At 46.3% G+C, this 19076-nt stretch overlaps 1 long non-coding RNA gene across 2 annotated transcripts; it reads left to right on the top strand.

The window, feature by feature from the left end:
• Window positions 1–90: 90 nt before the first annotated feature.
• LOC119625953 (uncharacterized) lies at window positions 91–17443 on the top strand. Of its 2 annotated transcripts, none has more exons than XR_005242167.2 (5): window positions 91–468; window positions 4032–4154; window positions 12909–13021; window positions 14745–14879; window positions 17068–17443. It is a non-coding gene; the product is annotated as an uncharacterized lncRNA (long non-coding RNA). The 2 variants fall into 2 exon arrangements; XR_005242168.2 differs by having other exon boundaries at window positions 91–246; window positions 17068–17442.
• The last annotated feature ends 1633 nt before the right edge of the window (window positions 17444–19076 follow it).

Below are 19076 nucleotides of genomic sequence, written 5' to 3'. Positions count from 1 at the left end.
AGAGGCCCGCCTCTCACGCGGACCCAATCGGAACTCGAGGCGGGGTGGCTGGGTCTTCCAGGAGCGCGCATTCGCGGGCGGGTGGCCACAGGCTGCCGGGCGGGCGGCCACAGGCTGCCAGACTGGCATCAGCTGAAGTTGCCGATCATTGTCCGCGGGCTTTTGCCCGGCCGCCTCCGCCCATAAGCTACTAGGAGGAGCTTTACCACTTCCCGGCCTGCTGGAAGTGCCGGGCACGATCGCGAGGTAGCGCAGAAGCTCCTCAATGGCCAGCGCCAGCTGCAGCCCTGGCGGCGCATTGGCCTCACCTGAGGCCACATGCGTCCCACAACACCTTCCCCAGCCAGGGCTCGGGGACCACGGGAGAGTCCCCCGCCACTTGGCGCCGCTCATCCTGGGCAGGGTCGGCCCCTCTGAGACTGCCACGTATTAGGGAGCTGCACCCCCGAGCTTGACCTCTGACGGCCGGTTGTAATAGCATTAAGCCTTTGAAACTTCGTAGCGGGGTAGACGGGGCTAGGAAATGAAGAAAACATCTTTTTAAAAATGTAAACGATGGGCCTGGATTATAGGTGTGATCCACCGCGCCCGACGATTTTGCTCATTTTAGATACTAGAACTTTTTAAATTTTTTTGCTGTTTTGGTTTGGTTTTGTTTGTTTGTTTGTTTTTCCTGAGACAGAGTCTCGCTTTTTCGCCAGGCTGGAGTGCAGTGGCGTGATCTCAGCTCACTACAACCTCTGTCTCCTGGGTTCAAGCGATTGTCCTGCCTCAGCCTCTCGAGTACAGGCGCACGCCACCATACCTGGCTAATTTTTGTATTTTTAGTAGATACAGGGTTCTAGCATGTTGGCCAGGCTGGTCTCGAACTCCTGACCTCAAGTGATCCACCTGCCTCTGCCTCCCAAAGTGTTGGGATTACAGGCGTGAGCCATCACGCCTGGGCCCGGTACATATATTTTTAATGAATGAATGGACACTCAAAAAATGTTAGCTGTTAGTATCTTTGCACAAACAATAGGCCCAGAGCAAATATCTTTTCCCAAATAAAAAGGAAGTCCTCACCACAGAGATTTCACCACTCCAGAAAAATAGACAAAAGCTTTTCAAAGAGTGTTTTGTGGGCCCGGCATTGTGGCTCATACCTGTAATCCCAGCACTTTGGGAGGCTGAGGCAGGCAGATCACCTGAGGTCGGGAGTTCAAGAGCAGCCTGACCAACATGGAGAAAATCCCATCTCTACTAAAAGTACAAAATTAGCCGGACGTGGTGGTGCATGCCTGTAACCCCAGCTACTCAGGAGGCTGAGGCAGGAGAATCGCTTAAACCCAGGAGGTGGAGTTTGTGGTGAGCCAAGATCACGCCATTGCACTCCAGCCTGGGCAAAAGAAAAAAAGTGTTTTGTGGTGGAGCACAGTGGCTCATGCCTGTAATCCCAATGCTTTGAGAGGCCAATGTGGGAGGATCAGTTGAGGCCAGGAGTTACAAACCAGCCTGGGCAACATAGCAAGAACCCATCTCTACAAAAAATGAAAATACAAAATTAGCCAGCCGTGGTGGCACACACTGTAGCCGTAGCTATTCAGGAGACTGAGGCATAAGGATCTAGCCCAGGAGTTCAAGGCTACATACAGTGAGCTATGATCACGCCACTGCACTCCAGCCTAGGAGACAGAGAAAGATCCTGTTTCTAAAAAAAAAATAATGAAATCGTGTTTTGCCCTCTGTTCTCTGAAATCCTTCTACTTTCCTAAGCATGTCAGCGTTCCACATGGATGAGCATGCAATTCACCTGAAATCACCATCCCACATCTTCTTCAGCTCTGATGATCTTTGCTTCCACTCCCCTTAAGCCGCCACAGGAACGGCTCTTGTGATCCTTTTGGACAGCTAGATTTCTGAAATCTTAAGCTCCAACATTCTTTCTACTTGCCCTCTGTGGCAGATTATATTTTCCAAGGTAGCTGCAATAAGTTCTCCCATCCCATGTACTCTTCTTTTTTTTAATTTTTAAATTTTATTTTATTTTTTATTTATTTTTTTTTTTTTGAGACTGGTATCTCACTCTGTCACCCAGGCTGGAGTGCAATGGTGTGATCTTGCCTCACTGCAACCTCCGTCTCCCAGGTTCAAGTGATTCTCCTGCCTCAGCCTCCCAAGTAGGTGGGATTACAGGTACATGCCATGCCACCACGCCCGGCTAATTTTTGTATTTTTAGTAGAGACAGGGTTTCGCCGTGTTGACCAGGCTGGTCTTGAACTCCTGACCTCGTGATCCACCTGCCTTGTAGGATTACAGGTGTCAGCCACCGCATCTGGCCCCATTAGTATGATTTTTCAAATATTTATCCATGTTGTAGCATGTATCGGTAATTCATTTCTTTTTATTACTGAGTAGTGTTCCATTGTAGTGATATACTACAATTTGTTTAGCTATTTATCTGTTAATGAACATTTGGGTTTTTTCTAGTGTTGGGTAGTCACAAAGCTGCTATGAATGTATGTTCGTTTCTCTTGGATAAAACTCCAAGATTGGGATTGCTAGTTCTTTTTTTTTTTTTTTTTTTTTTTTTTTGTGAGACAGAGTTTCGTTCTTGTTACCCAGGCTGGAGTGCAATGGCGTGATCTCGGCTCACTGCAACCTCTGCCTTCCAGATTCAAGCAATTCTCCTGCCTCAGCCTCTCTAGTAGCTGGGATTACAGGCATGCGCCACCACACCTGGCTAATTTCGTATTTTTAGTAGAGACGGGATTTTAACATGTTGGTCAGGCCAGTTTCAAACTCCTGACCTCAGGTGATCTGCTTGCCTCAGCCTCCCAAAGTGCTGGGATTATAGGCATGAACCACCACGCCTGGCCTTGCTGGGTCTTATGGTGAGTATATATTTATAAGAAACTGCAGGCCCAGTGTGGTGGCTCACAGCTATCATCTCAGCACTTTAGGAGGCCAATGTGGGAGGATCCCTTGAGGCCATGAGTTCAAGGTCAGCCTGGGCAACATAGCAAGACCCTGTTTCTACAAAAAATAAAAAATTAGCTGGGCATGGTGGTGTTCATCTGTAGTCCCTAATATTCAGGAGGCTGAGGCAGGAGGATTGCTTAAGCTCAGGGGTTCTAGGCTGCAATGAGCTGTGATTGTACTGCTGCACTCCAGCCTGGGTGACAGAGCAAGACCCTGTCTCAGACACACACACACACACACACACACACACACACACACACACACACACAGCAGTTGTCTTTGCTCCCTTGTAGTTGGGCAGCAGATTCTTCCTCTGATTCATCTTGGGATGCTGTTGTCTCTGTCCCCTCATTTTATTTATTTGTTTATTTATTTATTTATTTTTTATTTTATTTTATTTTTTGAGATGGAGTCTTGCTCTATCACCCAGGCTAGAGTGCAGAGGCACGATCTTGGCTCACTGCAAACTCTGCTTCCGGGGTTCAAGCAATTCTCCTGCCTCAGCCTCTCGAGTAGCTGGGACCACAGCTATGTGCCACCTTACTTGGTGAATTTTTTTGTTTTTGATTTTGTTTTTGTTTTTTTGACAGAGTCTCACTCTGTCACCCAGGCTGGAGTGCAATGGTGCGATCTCAGCTCACTGCAACCTCTGCCCCTTGGGTTCCAGCGATTCTCCTACCTCAGCCTCCCAAAGTGCTGGGATTACAGGCATCAGCCACCGCACCCGCCCCAGTCTGCTTCTTTGTCTATGCATTTAGTTCTCCCAAGAGATTCTCTTTCCCTCTCCCTCTCCCTCTCCCTTGCCTTTGTACCCTGCTAATCAAGCATATGTGATTTCCTGTCAGACCTGAACCTTGCAGGATTGAAGCCATAGAAAAGAGTATGTTGACTCTACAGTGATTGAAGGGGGTAGGAGTAAAGCGTTTCTCAGAGGAAGCAGTCTTAGGAAATTTTGCCTGACCCGTTTTTGTGCCAGTCCCACCCGGAGAGAGAGTGAAGCCAGACAGTCTCCCTCTTCCCTGTTTTGTGTCTGAACTTAGATGTTCATTTCCTCATTCTCTCTTTCTAGGCTCTTGCTCTTGCAGAATCCAACGGTCTTTCTTGAAGAAATGTGTAGTCAGAACTTCGTGCTGCATTTTTATCTTGGGAAGGAACAGAAGAGTGTGGTCTAGAAATCTAGCGCTGGAGACACGTGAGTCTGATTTGTCTTTTTTCGGTTTTGTTTTGTTTGTTTGCTGTCATTGTAATGTTTTTATGCATTGGACTGTTAAATGTTTGTCTGTCTGCCAGCAGTTTACTCTTTTTTTTGAGACAGAGTTGTGCTCTGTCACCCAGGCTGGAGTGCAGTGGCGCAATCTTGGCTTACTGCAACCTCTACCTCCTGAGTTCAAGTGATTCTCCTGCCTCAGCCTCCTGAGTAGCTGGGATTACAGGTGCGGGCCACCACACCTGATTAATTTTTGTATGTTTAGTAGAGACAGGATTTCACCATGTTGGCCAGGCTGGTCTTGAACTCCCAACCTCAGGTCATCCATCCGCCTCGGCCTCCCAGAGTGCTGGGATTACAGGTGTGAGCCACCACACCCGACCTGCAGTTTACTCCTCACCTGAATTTTAAAAATTGATGTCAACTATGTGGCATGCAGAAGATCTCAGCTTCCCAGAATAGCTGGTTATATTACATATCATTTCAACTTTTATTTTAGCTTCAAGGAGTACATGTGCAGGTTTGTTACATGGGTATATCACATAATGCTGAGGTTTGGGGTACAATTGATCCCATCACCCAGGGTTTGAGCGCAGTACCCAGTAGGTCGTTTCTCAGTCCTTGCCCTCCTTCCGCTGCCTTCTTGTAGTCCTCAGTATCTGGTTTTGTTGTTGTTGTTTCACAAAGTCTCACTCTGTCGCCGAGGCTGGAGCACAATGGTGTGATCTCAGCTCACTACAACCTCTGCCTCCCGGGTTCAAGCGATTCTCCTGCCTCAGCCTCCTGAGTAGCGGGGATTACAGGTGCCTGCCACCATGCCCCACTAATTTTTGTATTTTTAGTAGAGATGGAGTGTCACCATGTTAGCCAGGCAGGTCTCGAACTCCTGATCTCAGGTGATTTGCCCACCTCAGCCTCCCAAAGTGCTGGGATTACAGGTGTTAGTCACCATGCCTGGCCATCAGTGTGTGTTTTTCCCATCTTTGTATCCATGTGTACCCAGTGTTTAGCTCCCACTTGTAAGTAAGAACATGTGGTATTTGGTTTTCTGTTTCTGCGCTAATTCACTTAGGATAATGGCCTCTAGCTGCATTCATGTTGTAGCAAAGGACATAATTTCATTCTTTTTTATGGCTATGCTGGCTTTTTTTTTTTTTTTTTTTTTTAAATCATAAAATATAGCATAAGGCCAGGTGTGGTGGCTCACACCTGTAATCCCAGCATTTTGGGAGGCTGAAGTGCGCAGATCACCTGAGGTCAGGAGTTCAAGACCAGCCTGGCCAACATAGTGAAACCCCATCTCTACTGAAAATACAAAAATTAGCCACTTGTGGCGGCGCATGCTTCTGATCCCAGCTATTCGGGAGGCTGAGATGTGAGAATCGCTTGAACCCGGGAGGCAGAGATTGCAGTGAGCCAAGATCGTACCACTGCACTCCAGCCTGGGTGACAGAGCAAGACTATCTAAAAAAAAAAAGGATAAAATAAAATAGAGTGTAAGTGCATGGGCTGGGGACTTCCAGCCCTTGTTACAGGGAGCCTCTTTGACTCTCCTCTGATTCAGAACATTTTCAGAATCTGCTGTGTACTCTTTCAATGCCTGGGGGCCTGAACAAATTTGTCCCTACTACCAAAGCAAGTAAGCTTAGTTGTCACAACTATGCGTGACCTTCACAACCTCTGTACTGGCTTTTATTTTTTCCTTACACAGGTGAAGATAAGAGGTCAGTCCTAACAAAAGGTGAAGGAAGCAAGGTGATCTTAGAAGTCTCTTGAAAGATACAGAGATTGAGAAGTTTGGAAAGCATTTGTTTGGGCAAGGAACTTTTTTCCTCTTATCCAAAATCAGGCCTCCAAAGGCTGGCGCTGCAGGAAAACTTGCTTTTGTACTTTGGAACTATTGGCAAGAAGGCCTTGTCAGCAGTGGCTTTTTTTTTTTTTTTTTTAAATCAGTTGGTCCTTTGCTTGCCCCAGATGAAGTAGCTGGGGCCAGCCAGGCAGAAGTTCTGTTCTGAGCTGCAGAAGGCAGTGGTCTGGATGGGGCCTGGAAGCCGCTGTGTCTGAGAATCTGAGAATAGACCTTCACACCGGCATGTCTTCTACCCCTGGCCCTGCCCTCTCCCTCCCTGTTAGAGCCAAATATGAAGAATCCAGAGTCCATTCTCCGGCAATGATTTTTCTGTGTGTGGAATTCTGATGTACACAATTTACTTTGAAGCAACTGAACTTACTAGGCAGACTTTTTTTCCCCTATAGCCACAAGAATTTTAAACATGCATGGATTGTGAGTCACTCCTGGTAGAGACAATGAAAACAGGAGGAAATTGGCCAGGCGTGGTGGCTCACACCTGTCATCCTAGCACTTTGGGAGGTGGAGGCAGGTGGATCACTTGAGGTCAGGAGTTTGAGACTGGCCTGGCCAACATGGTGAAACTCCGTCTCTACTAAAAATACAAAAGAATTAGTCAGGCATGGTGGGGTGACAATCCCAGCTACTCGGGAGGCAGGAGAATTGCTTGAACCCGGGAGGCGGAGGTTGCAGTGAGCCGAGATCACATCATTGCACTCCAGCCTGGGCAACAGAGTGAGACCCCATCTCAAAAATAAAAATAAAAATAAAAATAAAAATAAAAATAAAAAAGGAGGAAATCAGAAGTACAGCATTTTGCAGAGCAGGATGGAAAGAGCTCAAAGGAGCTGTGGCCGAGTTTGCTCAGCTGCTCAATCAAGCAGGGAGGGAGCTGATACTCTTGTAACCCAATGGGTGAAGGCCATCTCCCCTGGCCTGTCCATTTCATGGGCAGAGTTAAGGTCCTAAAATCCTGCTCGCTCTCCTAGGGAGGGTGTGGAAAAAGAATCAGCCTTCCAAGTAAATTCAATGTAAAGTGTGTCTCTAACATTCTGTTTTGGCCAGCACTGTGGCTCATGCTTATAATCCCAGCACTTTGGGAGGCAAGATGGGAAGATCATTTGAGGCCAGGAATTCAAGACCAGCCTGGGTAATATAGTGAGACCTCATCTCTGCAATAATAATAATAATAATGATAATAATAATAACTTAGCTGGGTGTGGTGGTGTGTGCCTGTAGTCTCTGCTACTCAGGAGGCTGAGGCAGGAGGATCACTTCAGCCCAGGAGGTTGAGGCCACAGTGAGCTATGATTACACCATTGGCACTCCAGTGTGGGCGACAGAGTGAGTGAGACCTTGTCTCTAAAAAAAGAGCCAAAAATACTGTGTTTTCTCCTTGGGACCACATTACAACCCAGAAGGCAGGTGTCAACAATTCTGAGCTGTATATTAGGCCTAGTGGTCAGCTGGGGATGTGTAAATCAGTTCTAACTTTTAGTGGAGGAAATGTACATTTCCTTTCAAACTCAAGGCTGATGGTTTTGCTTTTTTTTTTTTTTTTTTTTTTTTTTTTTAGACGGTGTCTCACTCTGTCACCCAGGCTGGAGTGCTATGGCCTGATCTCGGCTCACTGCACCCTTGAACTCCTGGGCTCCAGCCATCCTACCACCTCAGGCTCTTGAATACCTGGGACCGCAGGCGTGCACCACCATGCCCCACCAATTTTTTTTTATTATTCTTTTAGAGAAGTAATCTCACTATATTCCCCAGGCTGGTCTCAAACTCCTGAGCTCAAGGGATCTTGCTGTCTCAGCCTCCCAAAGTGCTGGAATTATTACAAGTGTGAGCCACTGCACCCAGCCAGTCTCATTGAAGCTATTGCTAGTGTCAGTGGTTGGAAAGAGGTTCAAGTACCTGGTTTGTCTTTTTTTTTTTTTTTTGAGACAGAGTTTCACTCTTGTCACCCAAGCTGGAGTGCACTGGCACTATCTCAGCTCACTGCAACGTCCGCCTCCCAGGTTCAAGCGATTCTCCTGCCTCAGCCTCCTGAGTAGCTGGGATTACAAGCACCTGGCTAGTTTTTGTACTTCTAGTACAGATGGGGTTTCACTGTGTTGGCCTGGCTGGTCTCAAACTCCTGACCTCAGGTGATCCGCCCACCTTGGCCTCCCAAAGTGCTGGGATTACAGGCATGATCATCGCTTGCGGCCAAAGCACCTGGTTTTTCAAACATGGCCAGTAATTATTTGTCTGATCATCTCAACAACACTGGAAGCCTCTTGAAGATGGTGCCCATGCATTCCTCTCTCGGGTCTTGTGTCCGGGTCCCTGGGGACTGGCTTTGAGGTTCTGGTGCCCATCAGTCGTTCTCAGGAGCATTGCCCATTCTTAGTTCTGTTGTGTTGCCTCATGTACCTTCTTTTTTTTTTTTTTTTTTTTTTTTTTTTTTTTTTTTTTGAGATGGAGTTTCATTCTTGTTGCCCAGGCTGGAGTGCGATGGTGCCATCTCGGCTCACTGCAAACTCCAATTCCCGGGTTCAAGCGATTCTCCTGCTTCAGCCTCCTGAATAGCTGTGATTACAGGCATGCGCCACCATGCCCAGCTAATTTTGTATTTTTACTAGAGATGGGTTTTCTCCGTGTTAGTCAGGCTGGTCTCAAACTCCCAACCTCAGGTGATCTGCCCTCCTCAGCCTCCCAAAGTTCTGGGATTACAGGCGTGAGCCACCACACTCAGCTTTCTCTTGCATCTTCTTAAAAAGTTCCTTAGCTTGTCCCACTTATCTCATTTTAGCTGCTTTTACACTATTTGTCTGTTTCTGGCTTCCTATTCACTCACTTATGCTTCATTCCCCATACTTAGTGGAATTGCATTACCGTAAGTGCTGTTTCTCTGCTGATAGACCTGCTGACTTTGACGCCTTTACAGTGAGCCTGCCTGGGCATGTAGTATGAATTAGCTTGATTCCTGCTGGACCGAAGCCAAATGACTGGTTTCTTTTTACTTTTTATTTTTATTTTTTATCTTTTCTTATAGAGACAGGGTTTCACCATGTTGGCTAGGCTGGTCTGTAATCACAGCATTTTGGGAGGCTGAGGCAGGTGGATCACTTGAGGACAGGAGTTTGAGACCAGCCTGGCCACTATGGTGAAATCCCATCTCTACTGAGGACAGGAGTTTGAGACCAGCCTGGCCACCATGGTGAAACCCCATCTCTACTAAAATACAAAAATTAGCTGGGCGTGGTGGCATGTGCCTGTAATCCCAGCTACTCGGGAGGCTGGGGCAGGAGAATTGCTCAAACCTGGGAGGCAGAGATTGTAGTGAGTCAAGATTGCGTCACTGCACTCCAGCCTGCGTGACAAAGTGAGACTCCTTTAAAAAAAAAAAAAAAAGAATTATTAATAGACACTGAAATTTGCATTTCATTTTTATTTATTATTATTACTTTTGAGACAGGCTCTCATTCTGTCACCCAGGCTGCAGTGCAGTGTCATGGTCGTAGCTCACTGCAGCCTCAAACTCCTGTGCTCAAGCAATCCTTCTGCCTCAGCCTCCTGAGTAGCTAGGTCTATAGGTGTGTGTCATCACACCTGGCTAATTTTAAAAATACGTTTGTAGAGATGGAGTCTTGCTATGTTGCCCAGATTGATGTTGAACTCCTGGCTTCAAGTAATCCTCCTGTCTCAGCCTCCCAAAGTGCTAGGATTAGCAGGCGTGAGCCACTGTAGCCAGCCTGAAATTTGAATTTCATTAATTTTTACATGTCAAAAAATACTATTCTTCTATTTGATTTTTTTTCAACTGTTTAAAATGTAAAAATCAGCCAGGCATGGTGGCTCACACCTGTAGTCCCAGCCACTCGAGAGCCCAAGATGGAAGAATCTCTTGAGTCCAGGAGTTTGAAGCTGCAGCGAGCTATGATGGCAACACTGCACTCCAGCCTAGGTGATAGAATGAGATCCTGTCTCAAAAAAAAAAAAGTAAAATAAAATGTAAAAATCGTTCTTACTTGTGAGCCATACAAAACCAGGTGGCAGGGTGAATTTGGCCTACAAGCCATAGTTTGCTGACCCCTGACTTAAAAGATTTTTTTTTCCAGGTCAACTTTAAATGGCATTATTCTGCCAACTGCATTGGTTAAAAATCAGTTGAACAGTGGGTTGCTCAGCTGCTTTGAGTCTGTTTTTAACCACAGTCTATTCTAAATATAGATTATTTACATCATCTGTGTAGCCTTGTATTTGACATATTAGTCTCTGATGGGAGGCTGGTCTAGGCAACGTTGAGGATCCCTTTCACCCTAATTCTAGTCCAAAGATTTTCTAACAAATAAATGCCAGGTATGGGGGCCTCATGCCTGTAATCCCACCACTTTGGGAGATCTAGGTGGGAAGATTGCTTGAATCCAGGAGTTCAAGACCAGTCTGGGCACCATAGCAAGACCCCCATCTGTACAAAAAAAAATTTTTTTTTAATTAGCCAGGCATAGTGGCACGTGCCTGTAGTCTCTGCTACTTGGGAGACTGAGGCAGGAGGATCGCTTGAGCCCAGGGATTGGAGGCTGCAGTGAGCCACAATTGTACCACTGCACTGGGTGACAGAGTGAGAACTTGTCTCAAAAAAAAAAAAAATTCTTTTTGAATCTCTGTCCTCTGCAGCTTCTGTAGCAGTGTGCCTCCCAAAGTTTCTTCCTGTACCTTCACCATTTTCCTTCTTCCCTGGCTCAAGTCAGGACGTAAAGGTGGTGGTCCTGTAGGCTCTATCCTTAGCGCTCTTCTCTTCTCCCTCTTTCTGTTCTCCATGGACTTTATTTTTGTTATTTTTTATTTTCTTGAGACAGGGTCTCACTCTGTGGCCCCATGCTGGAGGGCAGTGGTGTGATCTTGGCTTACTACAATCTCCACCTCCCAGGTTCAAGTGATTCTCCTGCCTCAACCTCCCAAGTAGCTGGGACTACTAGTGTACCCCACCCTGCCCAGCTGATTTTTGTATTTTTAGTAGAGATGGGATTTTGTCACGTTGGCCAGACTGGTCTTGAACTCCTGGCCTTAAGTGATCTTCCCGCCTCAGCCTCCCAGAGTGCTAGGATTACAGGCATGAGCCACTACGCCCAGCCTCTCCCTGGCCTTTAATCAGATCACGTCTTCAACTAGCACCTCTACATTGGCGACATGTATATTTAGCCCTTATATTTAGCTCTGACCTTTCTTCTGAGGCTTAAAGTCTTTTCCAGTACCTGAAGCCTAATGTCTAAACTCCTTAGCCTGGCCCTAAGACCTGCTTAGTCTGAACTCCTGATGCACTGCCAGGCCCCTGGACCAAGCCATGGGGTAGCTTCCAGCAGGTCATCTGCTTCCTCCTCCTTGTCTTTGCCCACACTCCTCCCTCTGCCATCACAAGCCTCTCTCCTTGTCTCTACCTCCCTTCCTCTCCTCCCAGCACACACCAAATTGATACCCTGCCCTTTGACAAGCCACTCAAAGGGCCACTTAACCTGTCAGATTCAGCTGAAATACCTGTGCCTCCTTGAAACCTTCTTCCTTTTCTTTTCCTTTAGTTAGAGTCAGGGTCTTGCTCTGTTGCCCATACTGGAGTACAGTGGCACAATCTCAGCTCACTGCAGCCTCCACCTCCTGGGTTCAAGTGATTCTCCTGCCTCAGTCTCCCAAGTAGCTGGGATTACAGGTGTGCACCACGATGCCCAGCTAATTTTTTGTATTCTTATTTTTAGTAGAGATTCAGTCTCTCTGTGTTCCCCAGGCTAGTCTCGAACTCCTGGCCTTAGGCGATCTTCCTGCTTTAGCCTCCCAAAGTGCTGGGATTACAGGCATGAGCCACTGTGCCCAGTGTGAAGCCCTGTTTCATAGATAAGGCTAAACATTTTTCCTATGTGCCCATAGAGTCTTATGCACACCTCTACTTTAATGCTTGCTTTCTTTCTTCAATTAGGTCAAAAATAAATGAATATTGGTTCAACATCATATATATATTTATATTTATATTTGTTTATGTAGTTACCTTTTTTATATTTATATATATATATATATATATTTTTTTTTTTTTTCAGACAGTCTTGCTTTATCTAACAGGCTGGAGTGCAGTGGTGCCATCTTGGCTCACTGCAGCCTCTGCCTCCCAGGTTCCAGTGATTCTCCTGCCTCAGCCTCCTGGGTAGCTGGGATTATGGGTGCTCACCACCATGCCCAGCTAATTTTTTTTTTTTTTTTTAAGTAGATTTCACCATGTTGTCCAGGCTGGTCTCAAACTCCTGACCTCAGGTGATCCGCCAGCCTTGGCCTCCCAAAGTGCTGGGATTACAGGAGTGACCCACCGCACCCAGCCTCAACATCAAATATATTTAAAAGTTGGTACCACCCAGGCGCAGTGGCTCACACCTGTAATCCCAGCACTTTGGGAGGCTGAGGTGGGCAGATCACCTGAGGTCAGGAGTTCAAGACCAGCCTGGCCAACATGGTGAAACCCCATCTCTAATAAAAATAAAAAAATAAAAAAATAAACAATTAGCCGGGTGTGGTGGCACATGCCTGTAATCCCAGCTACTCAGGAGGCTGAGGCACGAAAATCACTTAAACCAGGGAGGTGGAGGTTGCCGTAAGCCAAGATCATGCCACTGCCCTCCAGCCTGGGCAACAGAGTAAGACTCCATCTAAAAAAAATAGTAATAATGAAACAGAAAGAAAGAAGAAATTGGTATAGTGTGGGAAGCAAAAAAAAAAAAAGGAAAAAGAAATGATTGAATTAATGAATACACTCTTATGGGGCCTGCACTGACTTTGACACAAATTAGGCTGGCTTAGTAGGCAAGGTGGGATCTTTTCATAATTTTATTTGATGTCTAAAATACATTTATCTTTTTTTCTTGTAGGAGGAAAATTCTTCCAAGGATGGTCTCCCACTCAGAGCTGAGGAAGCTTTCCTACTCAGCAAATGCTGTATGTTTTGATGTTGACAGCATGGTCATCAGAGAAGAAGGAATTGGTGAGCTAGCCAAAATCTGTGGTGTAGAGGATGTGGTGTCAGAAATGTAGGGATAGCATTTATTCACTTTACGAAATGATAAAGAATTTCTTTTTTTTTTTTTTTTTTTTTTTTTTTTGAGACAGAGTCTCACTCTCTTGCCCAGACTAGAGTGCAATGGCACAGTCGTGGCTCACTGCAACCTCCACCTCCCGGGTTCAAGCGATTATCCTGCCTCAGCCTCCTGAGTAGCTAGGATTACAGGCGTGTGCAACCATGCCTGGCTAATTTTTGTATTTTTAGTAGAGACGGAGCTTCACCATGTTGGTCACGCTGGTCTCAAACTCGTGACCTCGGGATCCACCCGCCTCGGCCTCCCAAAGTGCTGGGATTACAGGCGTGAGCCACCGCACCCAACCATGAAATGATAAAGACTTTCTAAAGAGTGGCTGTTTTGGATGAAGTGCTAGACCCTGGCTATGGAACATGAGTACTAGGCTTTTTCTTTCATTCCTTAGAGCTAAATTTGATATATTCATTCATTTATATAAATATTTATGGCAAACAAATATGGATAAGACATGTTCTTAACTCGATCAGGGAAATGACAACCATCACTAACCAAAGAAGATGGCCTGGGAGGTGGGGTCCAAGTGTCCAGCGGCTTTGTGTCATAGTTGAAAGTGTGGCCTTGGTGGTTCCCTAGAAAGGTTCAGAGCCTCTTGGTGGATCCTGGGTCAGAGCCCCTCTCTCCCTCCCTCCCTCCTGCCCTCCCGCCTCCCGTCCTGCAGCTGGGCACCACCCTCTGCAGCCCCAGTCCCCCAGTCATGCACCATGTCATTTTCTTTCTTTTTTTTTTTCCAAGACAGAGTCTTGCTCTGTCACCAGGCTGGAGTGCAATGGTGCAATCTCGGCTTACTGCAACCTCCACCTCCTGGGTTCAAGCAATTCTCCTGTCTCAGCCTCCCAAGTAGCTAGAATTACAGGCGCGCGCCACCACGCCCAGCTAAATTTTGTATTTTTAGTGGAGATGGTGTTTCACTATGTTGGCCAGCCTGGTCTTGAACTTCTAACCTCGTGATTTGCCCGCCTCGACCTCCCAAAGTGCTGGGATCACAGGCATGAGCCACCACGCCTAGCCACCATTTTATTTTCCATTTCCTTTCATGGAAGAACGTTTAGCCTTTGGTCTCTTTCTTGATTTATGACAGCTCACGGCTTTCAAGAAAACTACCTATGAATAGACTGTGTAACTTTTTTTTTTTTTGAGATGGAGTCTCTGTCGTCCAGGCTGGGGTGCAGTGGCACGATCTCGTCTCACTGCAGCCTCCACCTCCCAGGTTCCAGCAACTCTCCTGCCTCAGCCTCCCAAGTAGCTGGGATTACAGGTGTGCACCACCACACCTGGCTGACTTTAGCAATTTTTTAGTAGAGATGGGGTTTCGTCATGTTGTCCAGGCTGGTCTTGATCTGGCTTCAGGTGATCTGCCCACCTCAGCTTCCCAAAGTTTTGGCATTATAGGCGTGAGTCATTGCGCCCAGCTTGTTAATGTTATTTTCAAGCAAAACTTCAAAAGTTTATTCCAGGGCCTTGCTCTCATAGCAGCAAAGCCTGTCTGTTGCACAGTGGGACTCTTGGTAGCATCTTCCTGTTGGTGGATGTTGTGCAGACCCGGGGCAGTAAGGCATGTTAACCTCGAGGACAGCGGACCTGGCTGGCCTGACTGTTGGGTCTCCCTCCCAGGACACGGTGAGCCATGGGCGGGGCAGTGCCTTTCAAAGCTGCTCTCACGGAGCGCTTAGCCCTCATCCAGCCCTCCAGGGAGCAGGTGCAGAGACTCATAGCAGAACACCCCCCACACCTGACCCCCGGCATAAGGTAAGAGGAGCCCCTACTCCAAGTGTATTTCAGCACCAGTGTGGGAGGGGAGGGCAAGTCCTCCTGAGAGCATCTAACTATTGCTTTAGAGCGCCCTCTGGGTGGTTTATTTATTTTCTTTTTTTTTTTTAATTTTATTTATGTATTTATTTATTTATTTATTGAGGCAGAGTCTCGCTCTCTCGTCCAGACTGGAGTGCAGTGGTACAATCTCGGCTCACTGCAACTTCTGCCTCCCTGGTTCAAGTGATTCTCCTGCCTCAGCCTCCCGAGTAGTTGGGGTTTCAGGCACCCACCATGCCAGGCTAGTTTTTGTATTTTTAGTAGAGACAGGATTTGACCATGTTGGTTAGGCTGGTCTCAAACTCCTGACCTCAGGTGATCCACCCGCCTTGGACTCCCAAACTGCTGGGATTCTCCTGCCTCAGCCTCAGGAGTAGCTGGGATTACAGGCACCCGCCACCACACCTGGCTAATTTTTGTATTTTTAGTAGAGATGGGTTTCACCATATTGGCCAGGCTGGTCTCAAACTCTTCACCTCAAGTGATCTGCCTGCCTCGGCCTCCCACTGTGCTGGGATTACAGGTGTGAGCCACCGCACCCGGCCTATTATTATTTTTTTTAGAGTCAGAGTCTCATTCTGTTGCCCAGGTTGGAGTACAGTGGTATAATCATGTCCCACTGCAGCCTTGAACTCCTGGGGTCAGGTGGCCCTCCCACCTTAGCATCCTTAGTAGTAAGGACTACAGGTGCATGCCACCATGCCCAGCTAATTAAAAGAAATTTGTGTGTGTGTGTGTGTGAGGGTCTTGCTTTGTCACCCAGGCTGAAGTCCAGTGGCATGAACACAGCTCACTGCAGCATCTACCTTCTGGGCTCAAGGGATCCTCCTGCCTCCGCTTCCTAAGTAGCTGGGACTAAAGACATAGGCCACCATGCCGGATTTTTTTTTTTTAATTTTTTTTATAGACACAGGGTCTCACTACGTTGCCCAGGCTGGTCTTGAATTTGTGAGCTCAAGTGACCAATTTTCCCACCTCAGCCTCCCAAAGTGTTGGAATTATAGGTTTGAGCCACTATACCCAGCCTTTAAAAAATTTCTTGTAGAGATGGGGTCTTGCTATGTTGCCCAGGCTGTTCTCAACCTACTGGCCTCAAGTGATTTTCTACCTTGGCTTCCCAAAGTGCTGAAATTAAAGGCGTGGCCTGTGTGGTTCTTTTGGCACTTACAATTGGTCTTTCTGGCCAGTTGTCTGGTCCTGTCTGTTTCTGCCTTTCCTCTTTCTCCAGGGAAAACCTAAGCTTTCCTTGTTTGTCCTCATCTTGTGTTTTTCTGGGTCCATGGGCACAGTAGAATTCTGGGACGGTGTGCTAAAGCAGCCAAGCCCTACCCATTGATTTCTAAGTGCATTTAGAAAAACACATGTAAGGCTGGGCATAGTGGCTCACGCCTGTAATCCCAGCACTTTCGGAGGCCAAGGCGGATGAATCACTAGGTCAGGAGTTTGAGACTAGCCTAACCAATATGATGAAACCCCGTCTCTACTAAAAATACAAAAATTAGGTTAGGCACAGTGGCTCACGCCTGTAATCCCAGCACTTTGGGAGGCCGAGATGGGTGGATCACCTGAGGTCAGGAGTTCGAGACCAGCCTGGCCAACATGGTGAAACCCAGTCTCTACTAAAAATACAAAAAAGTAGCTGGGCATGGTGGTGGGCGCCTATAATCCCAGCTACCTGGGAGGCTGAGGGAGGAAAATCACTGGAACCTGGGAGGCAGAGGTTGCTGTGAGCCAAGATCACGCCAGTGCGCTCCAGCTAGGGTGACAGAGCGAGACTCCATCTCAAAAAAAAAAAAAAAAAATTAACCGGGCATTGTGGTACGGGCTTGTAATACTCAGGAGTCTGAGGCAGGAGAATCACTTGAACCCCGGAGGTGGAGGTTGCAGTGAGCCGAGATTGCACCCTTTCACTCCAGCCTGGGTGACAAGAGTGAAAATCTGTCTCAAAAGAAAAGAAAGAGAAAAACATATATAAAACGTTAACACCACAGGCAATATACCTTGTCAAATATACCTCAGGCAAATGCATTCAGGAGAAGAAAATGTATCTTAGTTTCCTCTTTGTGTTTCATTTTTTTTTTCCCTTTTGTATTACTCAGTGTTTGGTTGTATTTTATTTTTTCAGGGAACTGGTAAGTCGCCTACAGGAGCGAAATGTTCAGCTTTTCCTAATATCTGGTGGCTTTAGGAGTATTGTAGAACATGTTGCTTCAAAGCTCAATATCCCAGGAACCAATGTATTTGCCAATAGGCTGAAATTCTACATTAAGATGTTAATTGTAACATGTTCCCTTTCTTAGCAGTTCTATTATTCAGTATTCTGGGTAATGTCTGTTGGAATGCAACTTAAACAGTCACATCAGAGTTAAATATTGAGATGAATGGTTCTCTTAATTGAAGTATTTTGCCCTTTGGTACCCTTCGCTCAGCAAAATAGACTTAGGTCATCACCTGTCCTAGCTTTATTATCTATAACATCACCTGTCTGTACATAAATGTCTGCATTTCATGAAACATTAATTCCTACATCGCCCCTATGACTTACTTTGCTATATGTTGTATTTCAATTTTATGGGAGCTTCTATGCATTTGAAGCAATTTAGACTCAAGAAGGAGACTTTTGGCTGGGCACGGTGGCTCACGCCTGTAATCCCAGCACTTTGGGAGCCTGAGGCAGGAGGATCACTTGAGGTCAGGAGTTTGAGACCACCCTGGTCAAAGTGGTGAAGCCCCAACTCTGCTAAAAAAAAAAAAAAAAAATTACAAAAATTAGCTGGGCGTGGTGGCACATGCCTGTAGTCCCAGCTACTTGGGAGGCTGAGGCAGGAGAATCACTTGAAGTTGGGAGGTGGAGGTTGCAATAAGCCGAGATCACGCTACTGCACTTACACCCTGGGTGACAGACTGAGACTCTGTCTTTAAAAAAAAAAAAGACAGACTTTAGAAGGGAGACTTTTGTTAACGGATTACTGAACTACAGCTACCCTTGGGGAAGCCTCCTGTCCCCTCTCTGGTCCATAGCCGTGCCACAGCTGTTATATTATCTCAGATCTCCAGTTATATCAAGGGGTGACTGATAGTGATATTCTTTTTTTTTTTTTTTTTTTTCTTTTTTGAGACAGGGTCTCACTCTGTTGCTCCTGCTAGAGTGCAGTGGCTCGATCTCGGCTCACTGCAACCTCTGCCGCCTGGGTTCAAGCGATCCTCCTGCCTCAGCCTCCTGAGTAGCTGGGATTACAGGTGCCCACCAACACGCCTGGCTAATTTTTGTATGGCGCCAGACCATACCTTTGTTTTAGACGGCTGATTTATCCCATAATCCCAGCACTTTGGGACGCTGAGGCAGGAAGATCGCTTGAGCACAGAGGTTTGAGACCAGCCTAGGAAACATAGTGAGGTTGAAATCTCTACAAAGTAAATAAATAAAATAAAATAAAAACAGCTGATTTAGAACTACATAAGATTTAAAACAGGAATTACACAAAAACAACTCTCATTACAAGATAAAAATTAAATAATAAAAACAAATTCAATCTTGTTGTATCAACTGACTTTATGCAAACCCAAGAAAAGTTATGAATAAGGAACTAAAAACCTTTTAAAACTTTTAACAATGCCTTATCCCTGTAGTATGGGCACCATCTTTTAGCCTAGATGAGTGCTCAATAGGTTGGTTTCATTTCCCCAAATAATACTATCAACAACTCATAACCAAGATTTTAACATCATTTGATACTTTATATACTAGTTCCTCATACATTACCTCATTTAATCCTCATAGCAGCCCTGTGAAGTCAAATATTATGTTTTGTTTTGGTTGTTTTAGAAAGAGTCTCACTCTGTCACCCAGGCTTGAGTGCAGTGGTGCAATCATAGCTTATCACAGCCCTGAACTTCTGGGCTCAAAGGATCCTCCCACCTCAGCCTCCTGGGTAGCTGGGATTACAGGTGTGTGCCACTGCATCCCAGACCACCACAGCATTTATTCCTCTGAACTAACTTCATTTTCTGAGACTAGCAGAGGTTTTATTTACTTTTTTATTTTATTTTATTTTTGAGATGGAGTCTCGCTCTGTCACCCAGGCTGGAGTGCAGTGGCGTGATCTTGGCTCACTGTAACCTCTGCCTCCCGGG

The sequence above is a fragment of the Chlorocebus sabaeus genome, chromosome 21 (assembly GCF_047675955.1).
Source record: "Chlorocebus sabaeus isolate Y175 chromosome 21, mChlSab1.0.hap1, whole genome shotgun sequence".
NCBI lineage: Eukaryota > Metazoa > Chordata > Mammalia > Primates > Cercopithecidae > Chlorocebus > Chlorocebus sabaeus.
The sequence above is the reverse complement of the archived record's forward strand: the minus strand, read 5'-3'. Positions and strand labels throughout refer to the sequence as shown.